Here is a 23078-nt window from a genome sequence, read left to right on the forward strand (position 1 = left end):
CAAAACAAAAATCTTGTAAAAAGAGTTTTCAATAAAACAAAACGTCGTCAAAATCATGTTTTACCAAAAACAGCACCGTTGCTAGGAGGGCGCCAGCGCCCCTGCCTCTCAGCGGCTCTACCTCGCGAGTGGATGATGATAGCCCTGAAGACGCCTAGCAATGATAGCCTACACATTAGTGGTAGTATACCTTTAGTTAAGTTATACCTTAAGAGTCTTCGTAGCGCGCTAATAGACAATATTTTCGGAAAATGCAGCCCAGGTAGGCTATGATGCGTAATGGAGATTCCAAAGCGCTCTTCTTTGGTCAGAACCATGGAGAGCGATCGCGGATAGGTCCGTCCTATGCACCGAAACTTTTAACAATGCAACAAAATATTTAAAGAGCATCAAGCTATTAAAATCTATATTATGTATACGCACGCACAGATAATAACAGCTATAGCCTATTAGTCAATATTTTTTTTATTAAGTTAAGCAGTGATTGGATAACGTTTTTTATTTTTTTATTTAACGTTTTTAATTTAAGGCCCACCCACAATTGGTCTGGCTTATCCAAAACTGAAATCCTGGCGCCGTGCCTGGTTGGCCGTGCCAGTTTTGTGGCTATCAAATGTGTAAATAGCATCGCAAGAAGTACACATGACAAAACCAGCACTTTGGTCATCATCTTTCATTATTTCGGCAAATGTCTCCCACACTCCCACTCCCCAGTCTTCACCTTTTCTCTTGCCGCCTCCATCTCTACCTGCAGACTGAGCTCGTATGTATTTAATTGAAAATAGTGTCTAGTAATATATAAATTACAAAGGTTTAATTGGCATCTTTATTTCAAACGACCCGACCGACCGCGACCCGAATATCATTAAAAAATATTTTTGGATGACTCGTAACCGCGGGTGACCGCAGGCACCCGCTCATTTCGGATCAACCCGCGCATCACTGTAGGTTATAGTGTTAAAGGGGGGGTGAATTGCTGTTTCATGCATACTGAGTTTTTTACACTGTTAAAGAGTTGGATTCCCATGCTAAACATGGACAAAGTTTCAAAAGTTTCAAAAGTTTTGTTCCAAAAATACTCCTTCCGGTTTGTCACAAGTTTCGGAAAGTTTTTTTCGAGTATGGCTCTGTCTTACGTAAGATAGAGCGGAATTTCCTTATATGGGTCCTAAGGGCACTTCTCCGCGGCCGCGCGCGCACTCGCAGACCAGAGAGAGAAGAGAGCGAAAGCAGTACGTTACCTCAAAGCGCTATGCTCGGCTTTTAGGGAAGTCAATGTCACCAAAGAAGTGGGTTTTTGGTTGGCAGGGCAAGACAACCCTGCACAGATTCCCAAAGAACCCAGCGTTAAGGGAATAGTGGATGGAGTTTGTTTTTTCGAAGCATCAACGGAGGTTGTGCACGACTCTTTGTTCCCTGCATTTCGACGATGATTGTTTTATAAACAAAGCCCAGATCGACTTATTTGCAGATCGTCTAATGCTTAAGGATCGAGCAGTCACGGTGAGTAAACTACTTCAAATGTCTCTCTGTGTTGTTGTTAGATCAGTTAGCACAGCTATAGCACACCGCCCACATGGCCCGCCCCCAGCCGCTCGTTTTTTTCCGGAAAGACTCGGTACAGCCAATCTTTCACTTATAAATATAATAAAACTAAAGACGTTTTGGAGATATGAAGGATGCAATACTACTCTATAGGTACTCAAGATTAACAGGAGATTGAGTGAAAATGAGCATTTCACCCCCCCTGAAATGCTCATTTTTGACAAGTCAAATGTAAGAGAAAATAGATTTTCCCTGATTGCTGTTTTAGAAAATTATTTAGCATTATTAAGAGTTTTTCACGTACTTTTTCAATCATTGCACTACCTTCGCGCTTTGCGTGCCGTTTCTCCAGCATGACACGGCAAAATTCATCTCAAATTCATTTGCCGCGTCTTGAGTTTTTCAAAGCAAAAACACGTTCTATCCTATGTGGTGTGTGAACGCCTTTTAGAAGGGCCTGGGCGGGGCCCTCCAAAGAGGCGGGGCCCCCACGCACCGCAGGGGGTTGCGGGGGTGTCCGGTACGCCACTGGATCCCACCCTCCCTTCCAAGCGTCTACAAAGCTCACTGGCCATCGTCACACGCATCACACACATGACCAGCGTCAGCCAATAGTGAGCCTACGTTCTGACATATAATCCAGAAGCGCTGCGCTGTTACACTACGTGAACTCACTCAGAGGCCCTCACAGAAGAAAATGAAAAGTTGAATATAAACATTTTATATCCTATAAAAATATCCTGACTCTTCCCAGCTTTGTAATGGCATTGAATAGTGTCCAAATTTTTGAAGCTCCAAAAAGCGCATCTATCCTTCATAAAAGTTATCCATACGATTCTAGTGTGTTGTTAAAGGCATTGTGAGGCGAAGCAATGAGGTTTTGCAAGTTTTGAGTCTAAGGGCCATATTTTAACAAATGCGAAACGCAAGTAACTTTGTGGGCGGATATCGGGCGCTGTTGCTATTATCAGAAATCTGTCGCAAGGGAGATTACGGATGCAGCGGAGGAGTGCAGACGTGTGTTCGTGAGCTCTCGGTGGTGGTACCTAGCATCTGCCTTAATCCTGATTTAACCTCTCATCACTTTAATTTGTTTGCAAGAGGCAAAGCCACTATGAACACTTTTGTATGGCAAGCTACAATTTTCGACATAAAAAGCAAAAGAAAACTTCAACTCAACTTTGGCGACACCTGCACGCTGTAACCACAAGAAATATGGCGGACGGGGAAAAGGAAACATCTTTCAGCAAACTTCTCGACGCTGTTCAAGAAACTAAAGACGACCTCACAAAGCATATTGACAAGAAAACAGCCGACATACAAACAACATTAACGAAAATCGAGTCCTCACTCTCTATGCTGGCGGATCAGGTTGAGGAGATACAGACACGAGTGAGTACAAATGAAGACAATATTAAAGATACGCGCGACCGTGTTGGCGAAATGGAGAAACTGATAACGCATCTCAAAGACAAAACTGACGACTTAGAAAACCGCAGCAGGAGGTCTAACATTAGGATAATAATAATAATAATAATAATAATAATAATACATTTTATTTAAAAGCGCCTTATCAGGACACCCAAGGACACTGTACAAAGCAGATAAAAAACATTAAAACAGTAAACAATAAAATTGGCAAGACAACATTGAGGTGATATGGGTCAGGTGGAATATGACTGTCTGAACAAAAGAGTTTTGAGTTTGGATTTGAAAAGGTGAAATGAGTCCATGGTACGAAGGTCTCGAGGGAGGGAATTCCAAAGATGGGGAGCAGAGCGACTAAACGCCCTGCTCCCCATTGTGACAAGACGGGCAGGGGGGACAGAAAGCTGGCAGGTATGGGAGGATCGTAGTGAACGGGTCGTAGTGAAATGTGCCGGAACAAGCAGAGGGTCATGATACTGTAGGATTTTTGGAAAAGTTTATACCGCAAATCCTGGGTGAGGATAACTTCGCCTCACCTGTCACCCTAGAAAGAGCACACCGCATTGGGAAGAAGTCTGACAGACCGCGGCCCCTCATCGCCAAATTCCTGAACTTCAGAGACAAAGAAAAAGCCCTTCGACTGGCCAGAAGTAAAGGAGAGATGACATACGAGAACAAAAGGATATCGTTCTACCCAGATTACAGCGCAGAACTGCTGCGCAGGAGAGACGAGTTCCGTGACGTGAAGAAAATACTGCGAGAGAAGGAGATGGAATACGCGCTGATCTACCCAACCCAACTTCGCATCAAACATCAGGGAACAGTCAAGTTTTTCGCCACTCCAGCCGAAGTGCAACGCTTTTTGAAAGATCTCCCAAGTGAGTAGCATAAAGCTAACTAAAGTGTCTGCAGTAGCCTACATAGTCCACCGTCATAGACATTGATGAGAAGGGTTGCGATTGAAGTTACGACATGATAGCCTAATCCTTCTGTTATCTTCAAATGTTCAAAATAACTGGGACAATGGCTGATGATAAACTGTAGACCTTGCGTGCAGGCTAATGAACATGATGTTATGGTTTACACTACAATGGTAGAATGGGATCACACTTCATTTAACCAACTTCTCTATGCCTTATATTTTTCTGCCTAATCTCTAATATTGTAAAATTGCAAACTTTCCCATATACAAACTGTTATGAGTGGCTAGTTTTTAATTATCAGCAGTTGCTGGAGCCACCCTCTGTTGTTTAAGAGAGTTACCTACCTAATGTTTTTTAGTTTCAGAGGTTTTACCAGGCAGGTTTTTACTTTAATGTTTTGGGGTTACATATGATTTCTCACTAAAAATCGAAATTCTACTTACACACATATCCAGACTACTCTCAGGTTCAGAATCAATCTTATCATTATATCCTTGTTCATTATTTCATTACCTCTAAACTCAATGCAGAAATGTATTCAGACATCCTTAGAGCCGAATAGAATGATGCTTATCCTTTTGAGACATTTATATGAAGAACTTATATTATGGGTAAATTAACATGTATATTTTGGAATATAAGAGGGGTCAACTCACCAATTAAGAGGAAGAAAATATTGACATATTTAAAGAGGCAAAATGTAGACATAGCCTTTATCCAAGAGAGCCACCTCACTGACTCTGAGCATTTAAAACTGCGCAGAGACTGGGTGGGTAATGTTTTCTACTCTTCCTACTCCTCAAAAGCAAGAGGTGTCGCTTTGCTCATTAATAAACACCTGAACTTTAAATTAAACTCAGTCGAAAAGGATAAAAATGGCAGATTTTTGCTTATATATTGCGAAATAAATAGGAACAAGATATCCTTAGTGAATATATATGGGCCCAATTATGATGACGCGTTGTTCTTTAACAATCTGATTATGAAACTGGCCACAATTGGGGGTCAATGTGTTGTGGGTGGAGACTTTAACTTAGTCTTAAACCCTCTTTTGGATCGATCATCACCCAAAACATCTTCACTATCAAAGGCGGCAACATCACTAAATCAAGGTATGAAAGACATAGGCATAATTGACGTGTGGCGAAATCTTTATCCAAACCAGAGGGATTTCTCTTTCTTTTCACCTATGCATAATACACACTCTAGAATTGACATGTTGGTGCCACGAGGTATGATAGCCACAGTGATAGAATGCTCCTATCTAGCAGCTACCTTCTCAGATCATAATCCCACCAACTCTCCTGGTTGGTTGATACTCCACAGCCCACAACCCGCAGGTGGAGATTTAAAAATTACATGTTAAAAGACCCTGAATTTGTTTCATATATGACTACCAATATTGAAATATTTATTGATGCCAATTCAAATTCCTCTTCACATGCCAACATTTGGGAAGCCCTTAAAGCCTATATGAGAGGTAAAATTTTATCATACAGTGCCCAAAAGGTCAAACAAATTAGAGAGAGATTAACCAAATTGGAAAGAGATATTAAAAAACAGGAACAGGAATACATTGCCACCAAAAAGGATGAACACCTTAACACACTAACAAAAACAAGGATGCAATATAATAATCTATGTACCAGCAAAGAGGAAGCAGCTATGGCCAGAACTAGATATCACTATTATGAATTCGGGAACAAAACAAGTAAACTCTTGGCTTGGCAAATTAAAAAGGAAGCATCTGATAAATTTATACACTCAATATTAACAGAGGACGGCAGACTCCTTGATAATTCGCCATCCATTAATGCAGAATTCAAATATTTTTACGAAAATGTATATAAAACTGGACAGGACGCTGATAATATTGGAGCAAAAAGGTTCATGGATGGAATAACCCTTCCCAAATTGCAAGATGAGGATAGAGATCTGCTTGATGCAGATATATCAAAACAGAGGTACTCCAAGCCATTAATTCTTTACAAAATAACAAGACTCCCGGGCCAGACGGCTTCCCTGTCGAGTATAATAAAGCCTTTTCAAAAAAAATTATTAACTCCACTTACGAACATGATTAAAGAAGCTCTAGAAAATAAAAAAATTACCAGACTCATTGGAAATCGCAACAATCACACTGCTTCCAAAACAGGGCAAGGACAAACAGAAATGTGACTCATACAGACCCCTCAGCCTCTTAAATGCAGATTATAAGATACTATCCAAACTAATCGCTATACCAAAAGTAATACACGCTGACCAAACAGGTTTCGTTAAAAACAGGTATGGAGCAGACAATGTGCGACGACTGCTCCACATACTGAACACTGCTCAAAAAAAATCTAAATCCTATGCTAATAATGTCTATGGATGCAAACAAAGCATTTGACAGGATTGAACCAAGCTTTCTATTTCGGACTCTAGAGGCTATGGGCTTTGGAGAGAAATTCACTAAATATGTTAAAACACTTTTTAATGCCCCCAAAGCTAATATTTTAACAAATGACATTCTATCTAACACTTTCTCATTATCCAGAGGGTGCAGGCAAGGCTGTCCAAGTTCCCCCCTGCTCTTTGCACTTGCAATTGAACCATTAGCCATCGCCATCCGCTCTAACACCTCCATTGCAGGAATTAAATTTGGCACAAATGAACATAAACTTTCTCTGTATGCAGATGATCTCCTATTATACATAACTGATCCACAAACATCAGTCCCCCCTCAATTAAAATGCCTCAAAGAATATAGTGCAGTCTCAGGATCAGAGCCGCCTTAACCTAATGTTAGGCCCCGGGGCTGAGAGGTTTTGTAGGCCCCCCATCCACTCGATTTATAGAGTCTCATTTTAAAAAAGTGTAATATAGGTAGTGAGTTTTCCCTCTTTGAGCCAGAAAACACCATAAAATTGTTATTAACATATCACTGAGCCCACTTGAGCATAAACACAAGACACTTTATTTAACAACCACACACAGTAACTAAATTTCAACTTTATGCAAATGAGAAGCGAACGACAACCAATAGGAAAGAAGCCTTGTGGAGCTCAGCTCCCCGTCACCATCTCGAGTGCAGTGCAGGAGACAGAAGAGTTCGAGGACGATTTCACTGTTTTATATGATTTGACTGTAACTAACCACAAACATGGATATAATAAAATGATGCATGGAAAAGAAACTGTCGACAGTCTCAGTGAGTTTAATTCATACATTTATAGTTCGAGTGTTGTAGTTTTATGATACAAGTTTAGCACTGCTGCAGTTCATTTTACAGTTTCCCCTGCATTATGTCGACTATTAGGGACAAGAAAATTTATTATTTGTTAAATTCGGATGACGTTTTAGTAATTTATGACAGTATGAGTGAGTTTAATTTGTAGATTGATCGATCGTTAATCTAGTAAATTATTTAATCCCTGAACACTGTTGTGTGGTAATATAAAAACCCTCTCCCGAACAGCATACTGTTTCTTTTGAGCCTAATTCCTAGTTAAATTAAAATAATATAGTTGTATCACTTGTGATGGTGTTTTGTATGTGGCCAGACGAGCAGTCTACCAATAACATTATAGAGCGACAGCACTACCAACGGCCACAAGCGACTTCACAGTATAGAGACTAGCGACATACAGCAACAAAATCTGACAAGTTACAAAACAATATGACCTTTTCAGCTCATCATGAACCTGAACATGGGAGGCCCCTGAACTTGGGAGGCCCCTGGGCTTCAGCCCAGGTAAGCCCGTGCATTAAGGCGGCCTTGCTCAGGATATACATTAAATTACTCTAAAAGTGATATCTTACCACTAAATATACAGGACAATAATATCAGAACTCTCACTGACCCATTAAAATGGTGCAATATTGGTTTAAAATATTTGGGTATACAAATCGGTAAAGCGGATGAGCATATATTTAAGCAGAACTATATAAAACTATTGGAACAAACCAAACTTAACCTTCAAAGATGGATTGATCTTCCACTGTCTCTCATAGGCAGAATTAATACTATCAAAATGAACACTTTGCCTAAGTTTATTTATCTATTTCAATGTCTCCCGATGAATGTTCCCAAGAGTTTTTTCAAAGAGCTTAACAAAATTTTAACTCCTTTTATATGGCAAAGAAAAAAACCTAGGGTCAAACTCATTTCTCTACAGTCTCCGTATTCAAGGGGAGGACTCAACTTACCAAATTTTAGGAATTATTATCTTGCTTCTCAGTACAGATCGATTTGGGTCTGGCTGCATGCAGAGAACAGTGAGGTTATAGATGGGTCCCAATAGAACAACATGAGATGAAATCTATGTCTTTAAAGGATATTCCATTCATAGGTACAAAAAAATGTTTAGCCACACTCACAAATAACTCAATAATACTGAACACATTTGCTGCTTGGCAAGAATCTCACTCACTTCTCGACACAAATATTTATTTTCTTAGAAGAGCACCTTTGTGGGGTAATCCCAACCTCTCACACCACATTGCTGATTCAGTGTTGCGGGGGTGGAGAGAGAGAGAAATCCAAACAGTTGCTGACTTATACATTGATGATACATTTGCTAACTTTCAACAACTAAATGAAAAATTCAACCTTTCCAAAGATAGTTTCTTCAAATTCCTACAAATTAGAGACTGGGTTAAGGAGAAATCCAAAGAAACATTCCCATATATCCCAAAGGATACGATTCGACACAAAGCCTCATCCAAACGGTTAAAGAGAAAATGCGAGCATCACCCGATGATGGAGAGAAAACGGCCAGGTGGAGCAGAGAGGGAAAGGACAACGAAAAATAAAGCACTCAGAGAACAAGCATCAACATGTTGCAAAATGAATGACCTGTTCAGGGCTTCAAGTGTAGGTCAGTTTCATCTGTAAATAACTTACTGTACTTTTTTATTCGTTAACTTAGTACTGAAATGCTAGCAAATGTAAGCGGTAGGCTATAGCGCCCCTATTACTATCGTCACTCAAAATACTGTATGCTAAAGGAGATTAATATTATTTAGTGTAAAGTTACATTAGTAATTTAGCAGACAAATATTAACATTTATGTGGTACTGGGAGCAGGGAGACAGGAGTGATAGTGCAGACATCAACAAAAAATAATGCAATAACATTTTATTAGACAATTTAGCAAATTATGTCTGCCCATTTGTGAGGTTTAAAACTTTTGTCCTTTCCTTTTTTTTTTTTTTTTTAATCAAATGAAGGTGGAGACAGTCAACCTAGCACTAGCTGTGGTGCAATGATCACACATTCAGCCAAGGAGTGAGATGACATGTAGAAGCAAAATAAGATTTTTTTTTAACATATTGTATGAAATATAGTGTTGCTAAATGTTGGATATTTAAGTAATTTAAAGATAAAAACAACATTTTGTCATAAATATAATACTTTGATTTTTTACTAAAATAAATGTAGAGATTCTGGACAAACAAATTACAATAAGGTGGTTGTTTTTCACCAAGGTGGAGACAGTTCTGTTTGTAACACGAGGCCAGAACAAGTGACAAGTGAAGAAGAGACAGGTACAAGAAAAATACGCACACTTTATACATACATACATATATATATATAACACTAGTACTCCACTTTACTTAGTGTATGAAGCTGATGATACTGGTGGAAGGGATAGACAGAGATATTAGGGTAAATGAAGAGAAGGAAAAGGGAAGTGACCGTTCAAGAGAAAGCCTTTAATTATTTTACATGGCCCCAGCCGTGGATTTAGACCAATAAATGTAATTTAGGAAAAAATAGGGTTGTCTGTGTTTCTAAATTTTATTTGGGTGCATAGGATGGCCTGGATGGGTGTAGGATTTCCCAGCCTGAAATTGTGTCCCAGTCCGGCCCTGGGATGGGAGAAACCCACCCAAATTAGCTTCGGTTAAACAGGCGTATAATAATTTGGGTAAATGTGTCAGCTAGATTTATGCCTATTTTCATCTTCATGGACACAACAATGATTTCCCTCTGTGGTAATATTGTTCCTTGTAATTATGTATGATTTGCAAAAATGGGAACTGCTGCGTCTGTGTAGATGAGAGAAGCAAAGTGTATGTGCGTTGTGCACACGCTACATTATGGCCAAGCATGCGCCCTTAAAATAGCATCTGAATAACGCGCCACTGACTTTAGACGAGGTTTCTCCTGGTCTGTGGCGGAATTGTTTTCTGAAACTGCAAAATAGCACCAGGGAACGTTTGCGCCGGAACACGCCTCCTCTTTTCGCTGAATCGCCCCCGGGAGCGCAAGTTCATTCCCTAATTTACCGACGTGCGTCTGTGGAGGGAAAAGTCCGCTGTGCGTCGGGTTAAAAATAGGAATGATACATGCGTCGGTCAAGGTTATAATCGTTAACGAAAACGAACGAAAAAACGAAAACTAGGTGGGAAAAAACATTGTCGTTAACGGAAATAAAAATAAAAACGATAACTAACTAAAACTGTAATGTGTGTTTGGCAAAACTAACTAAAATGAAATAAAATTATAGAGTAAATGTCCTTAGTTTTCGTCTTTGTTAAGGTCTTTCATTTTTTAACGCTATTTAAAACACTCTCCCTCAGGCTCTCTGTCACTCATGCATCTCTCACATGCGCGCGCGCACACACACACACACGCACACACACACAGCCCCTCCCCTCCGTGCACACCGCGTCTCCATGAGAACGAGTGTTCGTTCGACGTTGAAAGCAAGTTCGCGAAAGGTTGGTATCTCTATCTCGTGAACACCTTTACACAATCACACATTAAAAAGTGGTATAAAAATATTTTAAATTCTGAATATAATTTTGTCAGTGTGTTAATGTCGACCCGAGAAGCGATTGCGCCTTCTTTAGAAAGTTAACTAGTCGCAAGTTTGAGGTAAAATACACTTTTTGGTTGTGGTTGTCGATGTCAAAACACTATATAAGCTGTGATTCAAATATTAAATCTTAGGGGTGGGAGAAAAAATCGATCCATCGATGCATCGCGATTCTCTCTCCAACGATTCGGGATCGATTCTGAGAATTTCAGAATCGATTCTGAGCTTAGTTTTTAACCAGATATGCGATGACGCTGATTTTGCTTTAGAAACACCCGTAATCTGCTTTCTTCCAATTCCTCACACACATACATACACCACTCAAACTTTCCGTAAAATAATCTTTCATAAGTTCGGAAAGGTTGAAGCGAATTACTAGGACATTCACAGGCTTCATTGCACAGGATGCGCTGTGAGAGACGCGCGCTTTGTTTGATGTTACGTTACACTTGAGATAAAGAATCATTCTGGAATTGGATCGGATCGTGAGGTGACTAAAGATTCCCACCCCTAACATTTACATACTGTGAATCGTTTTTTTGAATCGAGAATCGTTTTTGAATCGAAAATCGATTTTGAATCGAATCTTGAGCCTAAAAATCGATATCGAATCGAATCGTGACATTTTCTGAATCGTGCACCCCTATTGAATCTGTTATGTCATTTTTTTACTTTTACACTGATTGTTTGCTGCTTCAATCCAGATGAGTAGGCTATTGACTGTATAGGGTAAATTTAGTATAGGGTGTGAAAATTGTACAGCTGTGGTATTTGTATAGGGTGTGAATTCTGTATAGAAGATGTGTAGATTTTTGGTATGGCGTGTGGATTTTGTAAGAGGTAAAGGAATTTCAATGGGTTGTGAATTTTTTTCTAAAATTGTATGATGTTTTTGTTGAGTTATTATTATACAATACTTTTTCTGACCTTTTTGAATTTTGCCCCTGACAAATAACCCAAATTACAAAAAAAGACTAAAACTAACACTAAAACTAATAAAAACTCAACTAAAACTAAGCATTTTCAAAAAATAAAAAATAAACTAAACTAGCAAACCCACTTTAAAAACTAATTAAAACTAAACTGAATTTGAAAACAAAAATTCAATACGAAATAAAAATAAAAACTAATAAAAAATGCAAAACTATAATAACCCTGGCGTCGGTGTACAAAGTAAATTGCGCTGGGTGCAAGATAGGGTCCTACATGTTTATTAGGGACCATTTATTTCTGTATAAAAAAAATAAAGCTTTTTTAAAACATTTTATGCTATTTTTTAAATAATTAAGTGTGTAAATTGGAAATAGAGCAGAAGCATTGAATGGAAGCAGAGTAGTTTTGTTTCCTGGTCCAAGTGTTTGTTGCTATTTTACTTTTATTGGTTGTTGCAATTGAATTGTTTTTCTTGTTTTCTTGTTAAACAGCATCTCTGCCTCAATCTCCTGTGAGGAGGATGCTTGGACTACTTAGTGAACTGGCTGAAAACTCAAACTACAGTGATGCCAGAACTACAATGGCCAAGCAGCTTGAAAAGATGCAGCACAACCCAACACAACTGGTCTCTGCATTTCACTGTTTTGGTAAAGGGATGTTAAGACGTTAAGACGAGCTGCTAGAGACCAGGTCCCATTATTGGCTGTCAGCCAACAGCAGTGGCCCGAAGATCAACCAAAACTGGTTCGAGGCGGCATTTGACAGCTGGAGGCCCCAGAAAAAGTACTTCTGGTTTAGAGCATGACTACAGTAGACATTCAGGAAAAGGAGGGAAAAGGTACGCCACAAATTGTCAGAATCTTTCAGCCTTGTGTGGCCAATCAGCTCTGATCATTGGTAATCATTAACTTTGTGCAAACAAATACTTTTAAAGTTTATGCTAGGCAGGAGGACTGCATGTTATGAATTCACATTGTTTGCAAAACTATATTAAACAATGAAGAATCCCCCAAAAAATGTTTTGTTTTTGACAAACCTTTTTCTTGTGTTTGTAGATTTGTCCCATACCGTAACGCGTGTAGTTTTCTCATTGTTAAGCTCCTTTTTGGTTTGTGTCTGTGTGTCTGTGTGTGTGTGTGTGTGTGTGTGTGTGTGTGTGAGCGCATGCGTTTAAAATCATATTTATTTTGTAGGCCTACTACAAGGAAAAAAATTCACCTCTTTTTATTTACATAGTTTTATGACATGTTTTTTTATTCATCTTGGACCCTTTTTTATAGAAGTTGTATATTCTGTTAACTTTTAATTACACACATGTGCATCCCTTTTGTATTTTGTGTTTTAGCGATGATGTGAGGCCAATCAGCGCTTTGATTGAGTCGACCAATGAAATCGAGCCATAGACGCGAGTCATCGCTGTGGGGTGTGGTTTGCGCTTAACTGTTTTGGGGGGGGGAAATCATGCAGACTGATCCCGTCACGTCCATAGACATAAGTAATATATACTTCCGGTTTGGGCGACAGCAAAATGGCAGCGTGAGAACGAGCTGCTCTCGACTAAGTGACGAAAAGGGCCTAAACGGATAATATTACTCGAATTTATTTACTCTAATCGACTTGGAAAAGTCTTGGGCCATGACAAAAGACAGACAAAATAAAGCTAAAGGTAAGAAAACAGTGCAGAACATTGAAGGCGCCTCCGAGGCTAACGACGCAGAATCGTTAGCTAATCATAGCGAGGAAGATGGGGACATGGAAGTGGATTTGAAGACGATATTCAGAGAAATAAAAGATTTCCGTAAAGACAACAAGAAAGAGTTTCAAGAGCTCAAAGAGGACATCAATAGAGCAAACCAAAGACTTGACGAAACGGAAGAACGGATAACAACAATGGAGGATCGAATGCAGGTTACAGAAGAGGTGATGACGAAAAAAGATGATAAAACTTCACGGCCAACTCGAAGCAAAACTAATTGACCAGGAAGGACGTGACAGGCGCAACAACATAAGAATCTACTCTGTACCCGAAGTATCTGAGAAAAAACACTCATCAATGACGGCTTTTATTGAACAGTTGCTAACAGAAAATTTGAAACTTCCTACGGACATGAATCTGCAGATTGAGAGAGCCCACAGAGCTCTTACTCCCCTTCCACTTTCTGGATCAGCACCACCACGGTCTATCATTGTGAGATTTCTGGACTATAGAACAAAAGAAGAAATCATTAAAACTGCGTGGCAAAACAAAGGGTTTGTTTGGAGGGGCAAGCAAATAAATTTCGATCATGATTATGCGTCAGGAGTGTTGAAAAAACGAAGAGAATACGCGGAGGTAAAGAAGATCTTAAAAGAAAAGGGGATACGGCAAACCCCCTTCCCTGCCAGAATGAGGGTCATCTACGAAGACGGTGTGCATGTACAATTCTGCTACAGAAGCGACGCGAGACATGGTTGAGAGGGGATTACCTATTGCCGTAGTTAAGCAGCCGGAGACGCTGATGGAGAAAATCCAGAAGATGACGTGGTCTACAAGTGATCGAAGAGGAAGAAGCAGTAGTAATAGAAGAGAACGTAGGAGACGAGCAGATCAGTCGGTAGTACAGAAACTCCAACAATTTAGACGTGAATCCACGGAGGATGGTTAATCCATTGGTTCGAACCATAGACTGTAAAAAATATGGACAAAGCTTCTGTGACGTCACCCATAGACTTTCTGAAGAACGGGTTTGAAGCCGTTTATGGGGGGTATGGGCGGCGCCATCTTGGAAAATCTTGGGAAATCCTAACCCCGCCCACCTTCTGACGCAGCGCGCGTCACTCAGCTCGCTCTGCTACTCCGGTTATCTCTGTGTATATTTTAGGCAACGATATGTTATAAAACACCATACTAACTCTTTTCGTTTTCATTTAAAGAAATCTTAAACATTATAGCCACACAAATGTGGTTCAGGCAACGCGTATTGATTATATTCACTGCACATAACGTTTGCCTATTTATAACAAAACGAAATATAAAACACAAACCTGCCTCTTTTCGTTTTAAATATAATATAAAAATATTAAACATTTTAATATGGCCCAGGCAATATGTGCGTTTGTACTAAACAACAGATTTTGCAGTAAACACCTTTACAGATCATCTTCGTTGTATTAAAATTTAAAATGACAAAACTCAACCCAGTCTCTTTTTGTTACATTTCACTTTTATCAATATTAGCCATTATAAAAGTATAAGTAAAAGGTACAAGAAGCTATACAAATAAAGCAAAAAATTCAGTCAAACATACAAAGTCAGCGCTCTAGTCTAACCATACAACGGTAAAGTTAAATAGCTTATAAAGTTATGAAACTTCCCCACAGCCAAAACGATTGCCCAGGGACCAAATTATAGATTCACGAGACCAAAAATCGCCCGTTAGATATACACAAGACAAATTATATCTCATGTTTAACCACTACAGAGACGCCAGAGTCCGCGGCAAACGCCAGAACGACTGCCGAGGAAAAGCTGTTCCAGGCGGGGTACATGCGCCGAGCGCCCGGTCATCGCTGGATCTCACAACTGGATCAAATTTTCATAAATCTTTAAATAAACCACAGATTTGAGCTTTAAACAACTACATTCTCGCCTGAAAAACTCTTAAAACTACATTTCATGATACAGAAACAGTAGTATTATATTTCAACTGTGTTAAAAAATGGCACTTCTTATGTTGTCATTCTCCTTGGCGCAGCCTAAGCTGTCAATCAAAGTTAACCACGCCCTTATTTGTCATTCATTTATCTAAATACGATCTAAACTAACGAGTCAGAAAAAAATTCACCCCCCTCACAGTTGTCAGGCACTCGGAACCTATCGAAAAATACAATAAAAGTCCATGGGACCAACCTGTAAAAACATGAATTTATGCTGTGAAAACGGACATTTTAACATGGTGTCTATGGACATTTGCTCCCTTTTGGGACCTGCCCCTAGCGGATTTTCGATGTATTGCAGTTTTTCGCACTTCCGGGTAGGCTTCATTTTACAGATCAGAATGTTGCCGCTTGGTTCGAACGCACTGAGTGAACTAAGCGCTGTATTTTTCTTTGCCAGGAAATCACGAGTTCACCGCATGGACTGAATTTCGTCTTTCGTTAAGTAAACTCGGGTAACGTTACACTTATTTGAGTGACTATTCCGCCGGGATTTTTTTTATTTTTATTATTTATTTATTTTTTCGTTATGAGAACCAAGATCCGCGCCTTTGATTTTAAAGACTTGAATGCACAACTGGGACTTTTGTTTTTGTTTTTGTTTTTGTTTTGTTGTGACATTAAAACGTCTGTTAAATCGAGATAATAGGATCGGAAGCACCGCGAAACTTGCTAGCCAGAAGAGATGAGTGAATATCACAGTAAGGTGAACTTGGAGGGCCCTCCTGAGGTGAAAAGAGAGACACCCTCCTTAAAACTGATTTTCCCAAACACAGTAAGGGTTATTTTTAGAACCTCACTTATGGAAGTCCTAAAAGTTTGGATTCAGATTCTTATAATGTTCATGGTACAATTGTTTTACTTTGCATTGTTTTGTGGCTGATGTTCATTGCAGCCAAGAGGATGTTGCACAAAAAATGGATATTGTAAGAGAAGTACAGGAATTAAGTGCAATTTAGAGATGGAGACCAATATACAGAGACTGAGAAAGTTAATGGTGTATTAAACCCTCAAAAGCGGACAAAAATACTTTCTAAACTAAGAAAAGACTCAAGTAGCCCTTATACAAGAGACACATTTAAACGAAACTGAGCATTTGAAACTTAAACAAGGGGGATTTAAATATTTAAATATTTATTTTCAGCATCTTATAAATCTGGACACAGACGGGGGGTTGCGATTCTTATATCAAATCAAGTAACTTACGAGCATTTGTCGCAAAGGAAAGATAAAGAAGGTAGATTTATCCTTATGAAAGGGAGAATAAATGGGGTTTTAGTAACTATAATCAACATCTATGCCCCTCCGGGTAGTCAATGGTCATTCTTCAGGCAAATATTTAATATGATATCTACAGAATCTGAGGGCATACTGTATATGTGGAGGAGATATGAATATTCGCTTGTCAAAACTAGACTATTCAGGGAAAAATCCTATACTACAAAACCGGGTGAGCAAGAGAGTCAATATCATGTTAAGAGAAAGTGGTATCATTCATATTTGGAGAAATTTTTATCCAACTGGACGAGATTATACACATTTTTCAGCCCCCCATTCAACGTATAGTCGAATTGATTACTTCTTTACTTTTCTTAAAGACAGGCACAGAATCCACTCATGTGACATTGGAACAATTGATATATCAGATCATGCACCTATAGTAATGACAATAAACATTGATGACAGTATAAGATCAACCCTTTGGAAGCTGAATTCAAGTATACTAAATAATCCTTATGTGAAAGAAAATCTTAAATCTGAGATTGAATCTTACTTTAAAGAAAATGACAATGGAGAAGTATCACAAACAATTATATGGGATGCCTTTAAAGCAGTCTTAAGAGGGAAAATTATTGCTCATACTGCTTCACTAAAGAAAATACGACGAGGTAAAATAGAACTTATACAAACACAACTGAAAGAGGCACAACAGGTTCATAAAAGAACAAACGACCCTAGTGAAAAACAGAGAATTAAAAGATTACAGAAAGAGTTAGATGCCATATTAACAGAGGAAATTCAACGTAAGCTAATATTCCTGAGACAGAATTATTATGAATCAGGAAACAAGTCTATGAGACTCTATGCATATAAACTGCGAAAACAACAAGCAGAATCAACAGTCTATAAAATAAGAAACCCTCAAACCAAGGTCATACATTATAAATTGAAAGGAATACAGCAGAGTTTTGAAATTTATTATGGAACTTTATACTCACAACCAACAATGCAAAATGAACAGCATATAGAAAATTTCCTAAATTCTCTAAACCTGCCAGAAGTTACTGAAGAGCAGAATGCTAGTTTAACAAAAGAAATTACAGAAATGTAAATAAATAAATCGATAACAAGACTAAAAGCCAACAAAAGCCCGGGGACAGATGGATACACATCTGAATGGTACAAATGTTTTCGAGAACAGATAGTCCCAAGACTTCAAACTGCGTGCAACTGGGCTCTCCAAAAGGGGGAGATTCCCCCTTCCTGGAGGGAAGCTACAATAACAATTATTCCTAAAGACGCAAAAGATAAATTAGAGTGTAAAAATGATCGTCCAATTTCGGTTTTAAACATTGATTATAAAATATACACATCGATTTTGGATAAAAGACTGGAGACTATATTGCCTAACCTTATTCAGTTAGACCAAACAGGGTTTATTCGTCAAAGACAGACACAAGATAGCATTAGACGTACATTACACATCCTATGGCATATGAAGCATCACAAGATAAATTCTATGTTTCTGGGATTAGATGCAGAAAAGGCGTTTGATACAGTTAGTTGGCTGTATCTCTATAAGGTATTAGAAAAGTTTGGCTTTCACACCAATATTATTAAAGCCTTCCAGGCACTATACAATAAACCAACAGCAAGAATTAAAGTAAATGGAAATCTTTCACAAGCGTTCACCTTAGAAAGATCATGTAGGCAAGGATGTCCATGTTCCCCTCTTTTGTTTGCTTTATTTTTAGAACCATTAAGCCAATATATAAAACAAAATACAAATATTAAGGGAATAGACATAAATGGAGAAGAACAGAAATTATCACTTTTCGCAGATGATATATTACTTTATTTAGGACAACCAAACGAATCATTAGAAGTCTTGATGGAAACATTAGTTGTGTTTGGAGATTTATCAGGCTATAAATTAAAAGTACAAAAAACCCAGGTCTTAACTTTTAATTGCCAACCATCTAGCTATTTGAAGGGAAAATTTAAGTTTAAATGGGGAGAGGAGTATTTGAAATATTTAGGGGTTCAAATACCCAAAGATATCACACGACTATTTGATGTAAATTACAAACCACTGTATTCTACAATTAAATCAGATTTGACTAGATGGAATCTTCTACCAAATCTAGGATTATATGGTAGAATTGAATCAATTAAGATGAATATACTCCCACGATTTTTGTATCTTTTCCAAACACTTCTGATAGAGATAAGTAAACAAAACTTTATTGAATGGGATAGATTGATATCACGATTTATATGGCAAGGGAAAAAACCAAGAATACAATTTAAGACACTACAACTACAGAAAGAAAAAGGTGGCTTTGGCTTGCCATGTTTAGAGGAGTATTATCGTGCAACCCAATTACGACCTTTATTATGTCTATGTAATCCGTATTTTAAAGCCAGATGGAAAGAAATAGAAAATGAAAACCTTAAAAGACCTCCAATTCAAGCTATAATGGCAGATGAACACTTGACTAAAATGTAAACACAGGAACTCAATCCGTGGACAACTAACTTATTAAAGATTTGGCAAGATACAATAAAAAAATTTTTTTTGATAGACTTGGTATCAATCTTGAGATGGCCCGCTTATGACTCAACTTTTGCTCCAAATACTATAGACGACAGCTTTAAAGCTTGGACTAAACGAGGCCTCACAGCATACTGTACGTTTTTACATAAAGGACAAGTGTTGGATTTTGAGACACTCAAATGTGAACACTTGTTATGCAATAACGATTTTCATAGGTACTTACAAATAAGACAAATTAATAATATTGTAAGGGAATATAATGACAAGGAAAACAGTATTCTTACAATGTTTATTTCAATATATAAAACAGGTGACATGACAAAAATAATTACAAAATTGTATACAAGTCTACAAGACAGAAAATTAGAAAATACCCAATATATTAAAAATAAATGGGAAATGGAAGGAAATCTGGAAATCCTAGAGGAAGATTGGAAAAGTATCCTTAAATCACAGTGGAAGACAACACACTCCTCATCCTGGAAAGAATTTGGTTGGAAAAATATCACAAGATTTTTTCTCACCCCTGAGCAGAAAAGATATCGAAGCAAAAATGCAACCTGTTGGAGAATGTGTGGCTCAAATGAAGCCAATCATAGCCATATATTCTGGGAATGCTCTAAAGTTCAGAAAATGTGGCAAGAAATTCATAAGAGTTTAGAGAATATATTCATGAAACCCATCCAATTTAGTTTTTCAACTCTATACTTTGGTCTTAAATCAGAAGACAAATCTGATAAATATTTAATAAGAATTCTGTTGATAGCTTGCAAAAAGCTATAACTAGAAAATGGTTGCAACCTGAAACTCCGGAAATTAACGATTGGCTGGGAATTGTGAACGAAATTTACACATTGGAGAGATTAACAATGAATCTTCGGCTTCAGTCCGAGAAATTTATCAAGCTATGGAGAAAATGGATAGACTACATTCTCCCACTAAGACCAGACCTAGTTTAGAGATTACGATATTTTAAGAAAAGTAGGGAAATCTTAAGAATTATTGAATAAATAGAGATACCTTTCGTATAAGGAATGAATTTTTTTTTTTTTATTACTATTATTATTATTTATTTATTTTTAAGTTATTTACTTATTTATTATAATATTTGATAATGTAATATCTGTCTCTCAAAATCTGTTCTGCTGTTTTTTGTTTTTTTCAGCCAATATAACCAATTGTGGAATGTCTGTTCTAAGTTTTCAGGTACCATCCAAATGTAAGGAAATGTTGTAATTACTGTAATAAAAACTTAAATAAAAATAAAAATAAAGTAATATAAGAATTTATTATATCTATGGTCACGTCAGTCAAGCCCGAAGCAAGACATACGCAAGTGACGCAACGCGTTATGGCAACGACACCTCAGACTGACAGATTCGTAAAAATAGGCTACTTTAGTTTTGTTCACATTAATTATAATCGAATACATTTTGTTTTATTGACCCCAATATTATCATTGATATTTGTTTGAGAGGGGCACTTTTGATTAATTTTGAAAAAGGGGCAGGGGCTCGAGCACCCAAGATCTTTATAGGAGACTTTAAATTTAAGTTTGTAGATCATGCAAAACAGCTACATACCACACTAAAGAAAAAGGAAAACATGAAAACGCAACGACATATTCGTAAAAATAGGCTACTTTATTTTTTTTTTCTTAATTTAAGTTTTTATTGGGAAGGGATACAATTCACGTCTGATCACATTTGTCACTTTTACAGCTTTACCGGTTTACATAAATATTTGTTAAACAGGACTAGCAAAACTCTCCAGGCAGTGACAGTGACAAAAAATAAAACATTCAACGTATCCCTTTACAGTTTTCTTCAGATTTAACACAGAAACCAAAGCCCGTCTACGGAAAAAGCCTGTTCACTCCAACGCCCTATTAAAGGAGCTGTATGTAAGAAATCTATTTCAATTAATCATAAAATTGCCCTGATGTGTCACTAGACATTAAGAAATCATGTTCACTTCAAATACTTATATCACCGACAACAGTAGTATGGCCATGATATTGTCATTTAAAAAGTGGACTTGCAGCCCTCAACTGATGTTGATGTTGTCATTTTGTGTTTTGGCCTGACGCGCCTCCCTCCACCTATCGACCAATCACGAAGTCAGTAGTGTTTCGGGATCCGGGTTGCCAGCTTTGCTCTAACATACCCTAACTCTAGTCGGATAAAAATGTCTAACGTTACTAAATCAAAAAAACCTCGTTATAATTCAGAAATTTTTCGTGACAAAGTCCGAAATAAAACCAGAATTTGTATTGGAGATGCTTTTGAAAGATGGAGACGGCTGAAAACGGAGAAGAATTTGAACACAGACGCCAACGTTGCTAATTTTCTCCTGGACAGGTAAGATTCATCTATGCTTGGCTAACTTGTACTTGATGACAATGGACATTTCATATATTCATGACAGTCGAAAAAAATGTATGCATGTTCGTGCAAAGTAATGTAACGTTAGCTCACATGGACGTATGCTAACATTAGCAATGCATTATAGGAGCCCGTTTCTCTGTACTTATGCTGAGACGCTGAGGAAAACAACATTAGCACGCCTCAGAAAAAATTATTCGTCATTCGTTCTTCACGTATATCGTGGACTAAGTTACACATGCTGCAAGTTGACCTGTATGACCATTGCTAATGTAAGTTAGTGTAACAATATTTTCTGATGGGACTGAAAACAACCCTGTGATAGCCATTGGTGATATTGAATTTGGCCCGCATTATAATTGCTGTGGCAAATGTTTTGGTTATTTTTTAGCCTACTTGTGACAAAAACTTTAGTACTTGTAAATCGAGTTTTATTTTGTTGTTTATATGGTTTTTGTCTTGTTTTACTATTATCCTTTTTTTTCCTCAGATTTTTTTTTTAATTGTAATTGTATTTATATTTTCAAAATAAAGAAATCAAATCAAATAAAATATCAAATCAAAAACGCTTATCTCTTCAGCTATTATGGCCCCAGCACTTACTGTGAAACAAAACTTACTGTGTACGTCTCGTCGTCACTTGCCATTGGAAGCTCATTGAAGCAGCCTACGTTTCTGCTGAATCCTGCAGCTTATCTGGCAACCTCGAGTCAGGGGGTAGGGGGAGGGGATACACCGCTCTACAGTATTTTTAAAGTGATTGCAGTACCAGTTTTGGCCACAATCCTACATACGGTTCCTTTAAGTCCTATTGGTTGTAGTTCCAATCAGAGTTCCACTGGGGGCGATCGCCATGAGTGCAAAATGAATGGGAGTCTATGGAGCTAGACGGCTAAATTTGTCTCCCTCACCCGATTGCCATTGAGAAATCTCAGATTTGATTGTAGGTTTTGCAAGTTCAACATGGGTTATAGATCGAAAGTTGAATGAACGAGTACTTATTTCTTTTCGATTTCTTACAGGTTGAGTTGTTGCCCATAACACGCTAGCATTCTGCTAATGACGTCAGCATTCTGACGTCATTGACATTTTGAAAGACTTTTTAAAGCAAATAAGTGACTCTAAAAAATCTAACACCAAGCAATGTGTAATTTCTTTGCATCCCCTTTCGAAAACAACATTCAAATTACTAGACAAAAAATTATATCCTAAGAAAAGTGGATTTTGAGCGGTATAGCTCCATAGACCTCCATTCATTCTGCACTCGTCATGTGAGCGCCCTCATATGGAACAAGAGTGGAACTGCAACCAGAAGTTTATTGAGTGGCACTTCTCCCCTTATTAGACTTTCTCTGACAGAAACTATTTACAAAAGAGGGGGGAGGAAATCTCATCACTAAATCTCATCTCATCACAATTTTTCATAAAAAAAAAAACCCACAAAAAACAAACAAAGATAAAACTCTAAATCTAAAAAATATTTGGTTCAATAGAAGTTATACACAATCAATTTAGACCAGAAATTGATAAACAAATCCTTCTGAAAATTCACATAAAATGCAATTATCTCCATATTGATAAT

The sequence above is a fragment of the Squalius cephalus genome (genome assembly GCF_949319135.1).
Source record: "Squalius cephalus genome assembly, chromosome: 5".
In the NCBI taxonomy this organism is placed as follows: domain Eukaryota; kingdom Metazoa; phylum Chordata; class Actinopteri; order Cypriniformes; family Leuciscidae; genus Squalius; species Squalius cephalus.